Genomic DNA, 12,744 nt, shown 5'->3' on the forward strand with positions numbered 1-12,744 from the left:
AACAATGTGTGTTGCTTCCATCTCCTTGCATTGCATATACGGGGGGGCGGGGTGGGTGAATTGTCACCAGGGGAAAAGTGAACATATGATATCTTGTGAAACCATATCAGTTTGTTTCTGTACTGCATTTTCATTCAACATTGCATCCATTTGAAATCATAAAAGTATTTTTGCTACTTTATCCATCCTATACTAACTCCTCATTGATTGTAAAGAAGTGTGATAGTGACAGATTACCCATTGTTGATCAACATCATATGTCTAAGTGTACTATCAGATATTAATTTATTATAAAGTGTGATATATATATATTGTTTAAATTCTCAAATAAACCTTTTAATTTGCAAAACAAACCTACTTATTGGCTCAGTGGGGTCAGGGGGATTCTAAGAGGGGGTGTTATACAAGAGTGGTCATCCAGAATACTGAACTAGACATAAAAATACATTAATAAGGGTTATCCTCAGCATCCCAGACTAGGCATTGATTTGGATGTAGTGTTGATTGAATATCGCTTACACCGCCCGCGGCTGCACGACTACATGCCCCCGTTGACGTGATGTCCCAGGCACATCAGTGACTGGGGTGGAGGGTGACCCTGCGTCCCGATCCACCACGGGCGGAGGTTCCAAGACTGTATGACCGCTCAGTGCAGGTGTCGCAGACAGAGGAGTGTCCACATTAGAATCACTCGCCCCTGACATATGGACCTGATGCTCATCCAACTCGTCATGGTCGTCAGAGTGTTCTTCAGGGCTGGACTCATAAGCAGCCAGAGACAAGATGGACTGTAGCACTTGGGGGTTTTCGTGGCCTACCACCCGACTACCCCCACTTGTGCTGGGTTGATGTAGTGATAACAACCCTGTGCCTGGCATGGTAACACCATCCTCCGGCTCCATTGCGTCATCATCTGAAAAATAGAGAGAAAAAAGGTCACTACACATGTTCGAAGCACACAACACACACACACCGACAACAAACACATCAGGCAGACATGTGACACACAAAATAGAACCTGGCATGCATGCTGGGTCAACTTGGAATTGCTTCTGTGATCAGACCTGTTGAAAGGTGGCAGTCTGCATTGAAGTGGGTCTATGCAGTGCAGCAAATATGTATGTTACTCACTACCTACATGTACAAGGACTCCATGGTGTGTGTCAAAAAATGTGAAGGCACTGCAAGGTCAACTTCAGGCATCACGTGCAATGTGCATTCATTGGGTAGCATATCTACAAGCAAAGCACCCCTCCACCCAAGTGCAAAAGCAGGGATGCCTAGCATGGTATCGAAAGGCTGACCATAAACCTGTGTATTGACAGACAGTGTTGACTAGCATCAACAGCTTCATGTGAGTCAAGTGACAACACTGCAAATGATGATGGGACAGTAAGCAGGACACATGATGAAACCTCTGGAGTCCACCCACGTGTGAAGAAGACACTACACCAGTTGGACAGAGTCATTGGCCATTAAACAGTCTGAGGCCTGTGACCCTCACAGATTGTCAGACCCTAAACATGTGTGCAACGCAGTACTGAGCCACAGTTGACATGGGAAGGTGGATGAAATGCCATGCAATTTGGGTCATCATGGACTTGTGTAACAGTGATCATCCAGTCATGGACACATATGGGCATGCGTGGAATGTACATGGAGCGTGAATGGTCACTCATGTCCCTGCGGGACATCTGACCTCTGCACAGTCCAAGTGAGACACCCTGCATCAAGTACTAAGGAAGTACCACAATGGATATGTCTGGCAGATTGGCCGTTGCATGTTAGAATGTACACAGGGGGCATGTCCAGGGAAGTAACCAACGGCAATATTGTAGCAGACCAGTGCTAAGATGGAATTGGGGTGCAGAGCAGGGGGTTGAGGGGCAAGGGAGCATGCCTACATTGGCTACCCCCTTGCAGCCAGAGGACACATGCACGTCAGTCATGCTATGCATAGTTCCTGGGCTGAGAGGAAGCTCACCCCAAGCTACAAGCAGAAGTGCCAGTGAGCTGGAACCTGGACCGGAGGGGCATACTGGTAACCAGCATGTGACTACGGTGCAAAAGTGGTGATGTGGACAGTCCCTGTCTGCTCCACATGTCCACCATCCAGCAGAGTAGACATGTATCAGGGAAGCATTGCATTACTCACACATCATAACCATGTACACGTGACATGTAGTGGCAGTCATGCACAACACATCACACAAGTAAAACACACACGTCCTCGACAAACACGCATCAACACTCACCGGACTGGGCATCAAAGTCCGGCATCTCTCCCACTCCTTTGACCAATTCAGATGGTATGAACTCATCAACAAGTGACTCATGCGGAGTGAGGTCTTCCTCCTCCGGTGCAGGCCCACCGCCAGTCACCAGAGTCAAGTTGTAATTTGAGGCACGCTTAGCCTTAGCGCTGCGTTTGAGGTCATTCCAATGATTTTTGCACTCTTGCGCCATGCGCACCTCATGGCCAAATGCACTCACATGTTCCGCAACTTGCTTACAGTGGGTATCATGGTGGGCAGCCGTAATCTGACAATTAGCACCCACTTGCATGTCACAACTGTGTTTCCGCACGTAGCCCACGAGGAAGTCCAGTTCCTGGTTTCAGAAAGGCTTCTTCCTCGATGTGCAGGAGGTCGTGGCTGTGTGTGGGGTCCCAGCCTGTGCTGCAGGTGAAACCTTCCTCCTCTTGGATTGTGGCGCAGACCCTGGCTGGCTGATGCCGCCCTGATCAGTCTGGCCAGTGGGACTGGTGGATTGAGCCAAGGGAGTGGCAGGTGGAGGGACAACCAAAGGGCTGAGTTGTGTCAGTGGCAGCTGGGTGGCCTCTAATGGACCCTGCGCATCAACATCCACTGTGGCCCACCCAAACCTGCCTCAGGGGTCGCCATGTCGGGGCAAACACCATCTGAGACCACTGGCAACCACCAGCCAGAGAGGCAGAGGGCCACCAGCTTCAGTGTGAAGGAAGTTGGTGTCCTTTTGGAGCATGTCCTGGGGCATTATGATGCCCTCTTCGGAACATCACGCACCAACAAGGAAGGACGGGAGAGGATCTGGGACGATGTAGTGGTTGCCATCAACGCGGAGAGGGTGGCAACCCGCGACATCAAGCACGTCAAGAAGCGCTGGGAGTACTTCAGGACCAGGACCCTCCACAAGGCCCAGCACCTCGCGGAGGGGGGCTGGGTCAGCATGAGTGACATCCAGATGAGGGTCCTGGAACATGTATGCCCAGCGCTCCACGCCCAGATCCTTCGGAGGAAGACCCGTCTGGAGTTGAGTGGTAAGTGGCCAAGCATTTGTGTGTGAGACAGGGCATGTTGCAGTGTGCTGGTAGTCTGATACTTGCCTGTATGTGTGAAATGGGCCATGTATGGATGTGTGTGTGCAGGGACATCATGGTCATGCATGTGAGACCAGTAATGTGCGAACCACATGGTTGGTGCATGAGTTCCAATGCTACATGGGGAGCTGCATGGCAAATGCACACATGAAAGCATGCCAGTGTCTGTTCTTGCACATGGTGGGGGTGTGAGGGATGGGTGCTGCTGTCATGATCATGTATGGTGCACATGTCTGTGTGTCAGAGAAATGTGCCTGTGACTTCGATACACCATGGATTCATGACACATGTCCGTGAAGATGTGTAGATTCACTCATGCAGTGCGGTCACCATTGTATGCACTGTGTCTATCCACTGTGTCTGTGGTGTACAAGGCATGATGCATGACCCTCTGGTGATGTGTGTGCATGGGATCAGTGTGAGCCATGATGCATGTGAGTTTGAAGGCAACATTTTGATTAATAGAGGCCCTTTTACATGGATGCTGAGGTTGATTGCAGGCGCCATGCCTGTTTATGCATGTGTGTTGCGTGCATTCGCCCATGTGTTGTGGAGGGACAGGATGGAAGTGACGTTAGACACTGCCACTCATGTGTTATTGCATCCTGTCTAGGGGAATATTGTACTGTACCCTGATGCTTGTGTTCTATGTCTCCCTCTACGCAGCAACAAGTGAAGAAGAGGGCAGAGATGCCGCTGTGGAGCCAAGCGGCAGGGATGCCTCCAGTGGGTGGCGACGCAAGGCCCAGCCACCCTCCCAGGACTTGCCATCATTCGGGAGCGAGGGGGCTGGTGCAGTGTCTGCCACTACGGCTGTGGCGGAAGGGCCGGGTGAGCCCCCACAGGGGCTTGCAATGGTGGAAGACGGTACGGAAACATCCAGGTTGGTGGTCTCCACAGAGGAGGAGGAGCCCGCTACTGAGCCGCACATGGGGCCTGGTGAGGGTAGTACCACTGGTGCAAGTGGTGCAGTCCAGGGCAGGGTCAGGAGGCAACATAGGTCACCCACCGCTGAGGGGCCTGTCATGTCCCTGTCCTTGACCCTGTGACTGCACCACCATGCACCAGCAGGGATGCCCCGTCCCAGGCCCGTCCGCAGGTAGGGGAGAGTGCCATGTCATCTGCCTCTCCACTACCTGTGGACGAGGGGTCCCATGAATGTATGGGCTGCGTCCTGATTGGTGTCGAGTTGCGCACACGTGACATTCGTGATGACATGCGTTCTTCCTGGGCAGAGAATGCACGCCATCACGAACAGCAGTGTCGTGAAGTGGCACTGTTGGGAGGAGCCCTGGTTGGTGGGTTCCTACATGTGACGCGCACTCTGGTGGACCTCTCCTCCTCTGTGGAGACTATGCGCCAGTCGTTCTCCCTGCCGTCTTCCGGCCCAGATTCCACCAGGGCCCCCTGTGGACCTGGCCTGACCAACACAGCCAGCTTGGATCTCCACCCTATCCCTGCCACAGTCGAGAGTCGGCGGTCCATCAGGGGTGGACACCACAACTGGAGACCAGCTGATGGAGGATGTGCAGGCATCATCGGACAGGGCACATGGACAGCAGCAGCAGGAGCAGACTCTAGATGGGAGCAATGATGGCTCTGGCCCATCGACAACAGGGGGGCAGGCATCGGCCAGAGGGCTGGAGGACCCTGGAATGCATGTGTCTTCCGTGTGGCTGCGGTTGGGTCAGCATATAGGTGCGGAGCAGCGGCGGGTGGAAGAGGCGCATCTCACCATGGTCAGGGCGGAGTTCTCCATGCTTCGGGCGTTGAGGCGGGCAGAGTGCCTCGAGGCGACTCCGCTCTGACAGCAATAATTGTTCATTGGTCAGGTACGATACTCCCTCGAAAAATGTCCCTACCTCCTACAGTTCCAGCAATTCCCGGGTCCCCCTCCAAGTCCCTGTCCCCCATGCCCTCCGTATCCATATCCACCTCCTCTAAATCCTCTGTACCCACCTCTTCCTCCAGGGGCGCTCCTTGCCTGCCATTGTGGCCCTCCATATTGCTCTTCACCATTCCACTGTCCCTGTTCATTCCCTGCCCAGTTTGCTGCCACCCTTGCTTGTTTTGCTAGTGACACTTCCTCCTCCTCTCATTTTCTATCTGTGGGGAGGGCGGCTACTGCTGCTGTGACCTTCACTAGTTTCGTCTGAATTAATTTAGCCTCATCCGCCAGTCTCCTCTGTACTATCTCTGTACTATCTCTCTTTTTCTTTGATTTGTTTGCAATGATGTACTATTATGCTCTGCATTTCTGGCCAGCCTTTGGCTTCTATCCAAGCTATTTTATCAAGCACCTTCTGAACTTCTTTGGGGAGGCCTCGTTTTATTATGAAATAAAATAGGGAGGTGGATTGGTCCCAAGCCGTGCCCGTCTCCACATCTCCTGCACCCGCAGAATGAAGGCCATTGCATCTTCCTCCTCACCCATTGTGCATTGCATTACAGACTGCAAATGTGGTGTATTGGGAAACGTCTCTCTTAATGCGTCCCATATTCTTGCTCTTACCGTGTTGAAGGATGCCCCATCATGGCAGTCACAATCTAATGTTTTCGCCCAAACCCTGTCTGCTTAATCACCCATGCGGACACCAGTAAACTTTTGACGTCACCTATTGCTAGGGGAACCCCTGCAGTATTTTTCCCAAATGCATATATCCATGTACTTGCCCCTCCTGAAAGTGGGGGCAATCATTTCAGTAAATTTGCCTTGTCCAGTTGGTCCCAGGGGATGTAATTAGGTCTCCCCCCCTTGTGTAATCGTGGCAATTGTAACTTACCTTTTGTTGTTTTCCCTGAACTTACCTTCATTCCCTTTTTACCCAATATTGCCATTCGCCCCATTCTGTTCCTCAATCTCCCATTCCACTCTTCTTCCATTGCCCTTCACAGTGGTATCTGTCCTAACCCCACTGATGTCCCACCTGCTGCGATTCTCAGTCTCCTCTCCTCTTGTTCTTGCTCTTCTGTGTCACACCAGAATTCTTCCTCTCTATCTGATATCATGCCCCCTCCTTCTGCCTCCCCTTCATTTACTTCCTTACCTACCGTGATTATTCTTGTAGGTGTATCATTTATCCAGAGCAGCATCTCCCCCTTCTTCCATCCTTCTTCCGCTGGCCGGTCAAGTGACTGGGACGTTGGTGTTTGTTCTACTCTGGGGGTGCTTGATCCTCCTTGCTCGCATAATCGCTCAGCCAGGATAATTCACTCCGGGCCATTGTTAACCTTCAGTCTAAGTCTTGTGTGAATTTCTCAATATCTATTGCCGGGGTACTCACCTGCCTGCTTGATCTCGGGCACCTATATGGGGGAGGTGCTGTGGGTTTAGGTGTGGTTGCGGGCGTGGATTTTGACACATATACTGGGTCACTGTACCCTTCGGCTGGTACTGGTTTTGACAGGAGGGGATACAATCGCGCAACCTCTATTTGACCTCCTTCTCTTCCCCTTCCTTCCCGCTATTCTCTATTACTAGAAGAGATGAAACCTGTTCTTTTATCTGTTCTTTTCTTTTGGTTGGAGGCACTTCTTCAAACAACCTCCATAGATCTAATATCTCTCTCCTATTTTGTAACTGTTTGCCTTTGTACTTCATGGAAAGGCATGTTGCTACCATATCCAGGATATACTTGTCAAATGATCCTCCCTTGGGCCATACCTGAGGTAGCCTTTCCCCATTTAATTCCGTGATCCACTGATCATGGTATTTTACAATCTTGTCGGCATAACCTGGCAAACTCTGACAAATGTGATCCAATGTTGTTTCTGCACCCATTTTCTTTCCCACATTCTTACCTGTACATGGTAATACTTATGTTACAGTAATGCAATTTTCACAATACTCTAGTGTTTTCGTGTCTTTGTATATCACTTCTGCATCACAGTATTCAAAGTCTATTTTCAAGTTGTTACACTTACTCTACGTAAAATGAATATACCAAAAATACAACTCCCACTCTGCCATGGCTTGTCTGTGGGCACTAGTTGCAACAACCACAATAAGACATTCACATAACATTAACCAAAAGACATATTACACATAACATTTAACACTGATGTTCCTACCTATCCCATCTTGCCCCTGCTATTCACCCCTTGGTACTCTAAGTGTTCTCCTGTGTCTGCCCCCTTATATTTCCCCTCCACTCAAGAAAGAAAGAAGTGTTTCTTACATTATATACATTTGGACCAGTATGCAAGTTGATCATTTTTGTGAACACACGTATATTTGAAAAGCCAGTAAAACATGTTTTTGAGGTGTGTGCCTTCTATTACATCAAACGAATAAATCAACATGTCATGCAAAGAAAACAAGATTTATTCAACTGTATGGGGCTTGGACATATGCCCGATAGCTTCATGTGCACTGAACATAGGTGAGGATCTTCTTGTTTCGTTTTCTGGGTTTAGCCCTTTAACACACATTTATATGAGAAGATTTAAAACCTTCACAGAGGGGTTAGCAGCATGGGTGAACCAGGGTGGCACACAGGCATAAAATCTATATCTGTTACTTCAAAAGGAGAACACGGTTGGGGGGTTATCCACAGTGTATGTCATAAATTTGGGGTATACAAGGGGACGGGGCATGTTTTTGGAGATAAATTGTTTTCTTTAAATCCAAACCCTTACCCGGTCATTCACAGGTCAGTGATGGACTGTGGGAGGTGAAAGATACAATGTTTGTCATTTAGTTTGTTCGCGCCTAGGCTCCCGTGGGAACAGGCCCTCTGCAGGGACGCAGAGGGGAGAAGGGTGAGGGAGATGAAAGGCTTGCTGGGCGTGCTTCTCGAGGGGTGAGCTGCAGCTCTGCCAACCCCCGTTGTCTATTAGGCCTGTGGTACTATGTACAAATGGATTCAGGTTGAAGCACAAAATAGAGTCTGGTTGTAGCACAAAATGGAGTCTGGGATCAGCTTTTTGGGCACTATGCACTTTATGGTCAGTCCCTCTTTGGATTTATTGTTTACAAAATATGAATGCACTATGAACTTTATTGAATACATGCAGATATTTTGGTATGTTTGGATTTTATGGTTATAAATAAATGTGGTTATTCTGTTAAGCACAATGCACTTCATGCATCTTATAGCCGTAGAACAACCTGGCGCACTAATAAGTTGGCCAAAGCCATATAGGTACCCTGTAACTTGAAAGGAAATTGTCAGTTATGTCAATATAAAATCAACAGGTTTTTTTTTAAATCTTGGCACAAGGCACTTTGTTTTTTAGACTAGAAAAATGTGATATAAAATGGCAGCAATCAGCAACATGCACTGAGCACTTTAATTGACAGGATCTTATGCATTTAGCAAAATCTGCATTTTTGCATTTCCACAATACATAACGAAAATGTCAAAATGCACGAATTAAGCACGTTTCCAACTTTGTTACATTGCATTTTATTAAATCAACCTGGGATCTGCATTGGCAGCTAAGAACTATATGCACTAAGCGCCTTAGTTGAGGGAAACGTGTTACATTGCACTTTATTAAAATGACTTGTGATCTGCAATGGCAGCTGTGAATTTTATGCACTAAGCATCTTAGTTAAGGGAAACCTTTGCTTTTGTCAGATGGGAAACTTTACACCTGTATAATACATAGCGGCATTAGTGCCATAAATGTGTTAAGCCTGCTTAGCTGATCCAGTAATTCTTGAATTTTGCCAACAATTGTAGCCCTAAACTCATATAATATAGAGTGAGTGTTAATAAGGTGTCTAAGGCCATAATTGTGATAAACGGAGCAAATATTTCTGAGAAGCATTAAGGTCTGTCACACTTTGCTATAGTCATTTTCTACTATAGCGTGCATGAAATGCTGACCTTGAAAAAACAGAATTCACTACAAAATGGCCACCGTATTCTACCAATCTTGAACTAATGTGTTTGGATTTGTATAGGCAAAAAAAGAGAAAAAGGACAATTAGAGAAGAGAATCATAGAGACTGTGAATGTGTGTATGTGTTAGTATTGTGTAACCAAGTCTTTGTATGTGAACAAGCAGCGATATGTACAGGTATATTCATTTATTAGAAAACAATTCATATAGGGGAGGAAGGGTGTGCTTCTGATCATTTCAAATGGAGCCCTACTATAAACAAATATATGAAAACATGTTACTTACATTTTTCATAGCCATATAGGCTTCTGATGAAGGTCTTAGAGCCCACATGAGTTATGCTTCAGTAGATTTACTGCTTGACTTGGTTGAATTGTTAACTTTGAAGATGGTCGACAGAATAAATGTTTTATGGATATTACACAACTGATAAAATTGTACAATATTTTTGTTATTTATGTTATTAATATAATGTTACTAATATATTTAAAAATGTCTTCACTGAATTTTCTTTGGTTTCGTATTATATTCAATATTAAATACTTCATCAGAGTTGAGCGGATTTGAGCATTGGTGGTCTGTTTTAAAAATAGGGGTAGCCTTGTGTATCGATTTCCATACTCAATTGTACGCTGAAATGTACATAATCAAGGTGAAAGGTGAATATGCTTCCTTTTTACAACTGCCTTTTGCACTTCCGATTGCAAATGTCAAAAATATCATGGAGGAGACCTGTTTTCATGTTTGTGAAAATCTAGGCAGTCCCCTTCGTGTAATTTTACGGGAACTTGTAACATGAGCCAAGTTGTGTTTTGCTCTTTGGTGCTCAATAGAATTACTGCGCAACTGAAGGTTTGCTGCCAGGTACCCTAGGTAATGCTGATTTGCTGTTATTCACTCCTAATGCCCAATGCTGTTAGGGACACAGTGTGACATGTCCGTTGATGCCCAAAGCATATGTGCCTCAATAATTCCCTCCATACAATCCTTTCTCTATGCTCTCCTTGGAAATGATTTTGACATTTCTCTTCTTGGTACCCATTGCATCATTCTCCCAATGTTTCTCGCTTTTCCCTGTATTGCCACTCTCATCCAGAACCTGCCAGTCCGCAGCCATAGATAACAGCCCACATTAGAATGCCGCAGAGTGTCTCCTCACAAGAATCTCATCCAAAAGGGAATCACTGCCGTGGTATTGCTCAAGTGACACTCCCACTAAGGCAATGGACACATCGGATGAAATTGTCTACCGAACCCCCACTAACCTTCCAGCAATAACATATTTAACTTCTAAACTGAAAAAACGCTTTACACAGACCAAGTAAGCATCTCACATATAGCATTCTAATATATTTCCCAAGAGAAATCAAACAAGAGAACACTATACCGTACCCACCAAAGTAACCCCCTCCCCAGCAAATTTATTCAAGCACCATAGGCACATGAATCTTCCCTCTGGGCACAAATGCCTCAATGCTCTAGGGAATCCGGGTAAGAGATACACATTCAGTCATGTCCAAAGACCTCTATTTAAGTTAGTTTTTTTGAATGTTTTCAACATATGGGAATTTGGGGTTTTGGAGGCCACTCAAACACAGTGGGCCTCATTCCGAGTACGGCGCTAACCAATGGCGCTATTAACGCCTTGGTTGACGCCGTACCCGGACCGGCAGCGCCTTGGTGGATGGCGGAATTACTGCCCCATTCCAAGGTTGGCGGGGCGGTAATTCCCCAATCCCCATTTACCCTTCCCCATTCCCATTCTTGCCCCATAGGGCATAATGGGAGTGAGGAAGGCGTTAATTACGCCACCGTAAATTACGGTGGCGTAATTAACATCAAGGTCCCTTAGCGCCATGGATTTTAACACCTGCTAAAAGCAGGTGTTAAAACCTCCATGGCGCAAAGGGAACTCGGAGTATGGTGGTAAGGGATTACCGCCACCGCTCTCTTTAGCGGTGGCCGCTATCCCTTACCGCCATACTCGGAATGAGGCCCAGTATCTGTGTGTTCCTTTCACAAATCTAAAGCACTAGCAAGTTTTCCTATGACGATGCAATTACTGATTTTGCCACTCGGGCTCTAGCCACTCCAGAGCGAACCAGCATCCAATTCAAGGGTCTTTGGCTTTCCCCTCACAGTAAGAATTATTTAACACCTAAGATAGGAACCCCGATTGCCCGGAAACCTAATTTTAGCTATATTTTCTCTCCATTAAACACCATCGCGTGTTTATGTTATTTATTAACCTCCCCCCTTTCTTTCCCCACAGGGTCCTCAAATTATGCCCTGACGAAGGTGGCTCTAACTGTCCAACTCGCCACCGAAACGCGATATTTGCAAGGGGACTTAGGTGGCTCTCCTAACACCACCGTATTGAACAAGAATCTGTGCTCAATCATTGCATATTTATTTATATTTATTCATTCTCCCCTGTCCGCGTAGGCAGACCCAACTGGGGTTTTCTTCTAAGTAATAGGTGCATTGACATTGGAATGCTACAGTAATGGATATGCAACAGCCTCTAGCCGCACACAAGTACATTTTCGAACTGTCTTCATTTTCAAAAGATGGATAAATTGAACTATGATATTGAACTTTGAAATGGAAATTGTATTTTGAAAATGTCGAGAGTTTAACTTCAATGTTACAATTGCTGAATTGCTTTGCTTTGATTTAATCGCAAACAACTGTTTGATTAAGCAGGGTTATTGGAACCTGTTTTCTCTCTTTTTCTGTATTTTATGTGACCACCTTTCTTGGGTCACCCACATTGTCTCCACACTGGGTTTTGTCTATTCATTAATCTACACTATTTCTGCTCAAGAGTGGTCTCTCCACATTGTTTATATAGATCAACACCTCTAGAGTATGACAAAAGCTTTGTTTTCCCTTTTTCCTTTTTTCCCCCTTAAATTTAAAATTGATAAAGAGTTTGTGTTTTTTTATGGATCAAATTATGCTTTATGCTCCTTAGTTTTACATGTACTAATTTGATGTGGAATAGTAATAATTTTCTATTTTTGCAGGCTGCGTCTTTGTGTTATTTGGCATGTAATACAGGTCTAGAATGGGATTTAGTGTTGTTTAAACTCATAGGTTGATATCTTGCAAACTTTGCACCACAACAGCAGTCGTGGTATCAACAAATAGCAGCATTTCTTCTCCTCCCGACACATCAATGCTATAGACACAGGATACATGGGAACAGGCTCCCACACAAAGCTCTGAGAAATTCAGTTGTGCACACATTAACAAACAGCAAAGCTATCATGCATCTATCCTCTGTCCTCACTAACCTAACCCATCCCCTATCATTCAATTCATCAGAGTACCTGTAGACCATGCAAATGGTAGATGTTCACAGTGCATATCCCTCTAAAATCATATAACATTCTTTCAGACCTGCCTCCTCTCAGAACACTGGCATTCTTCTGATGACAATTCAATTAAAACGTAATTCAGGAAAGCCGGCATACATCTTTGTGAATAAAATGTATTCACATTGATAGTGTGTATCAACAATGATATTGCAG

Source organism: Ambystoma mexicanum, chromosome 6p (assembly GCF_040938575.1).
Source record: "Ambystoma mexicanum isolate Mex_15411 chromosome 6p, UKY_AmexF1_1, whole genome shotgun sequence".
NCBI classification, from domain to species: Eukaryota; Metazoa; Chordata; class Amphibia; order Caudata; family Ambystomatidae; genus Ambystoma; species Ambystoma mexicanum.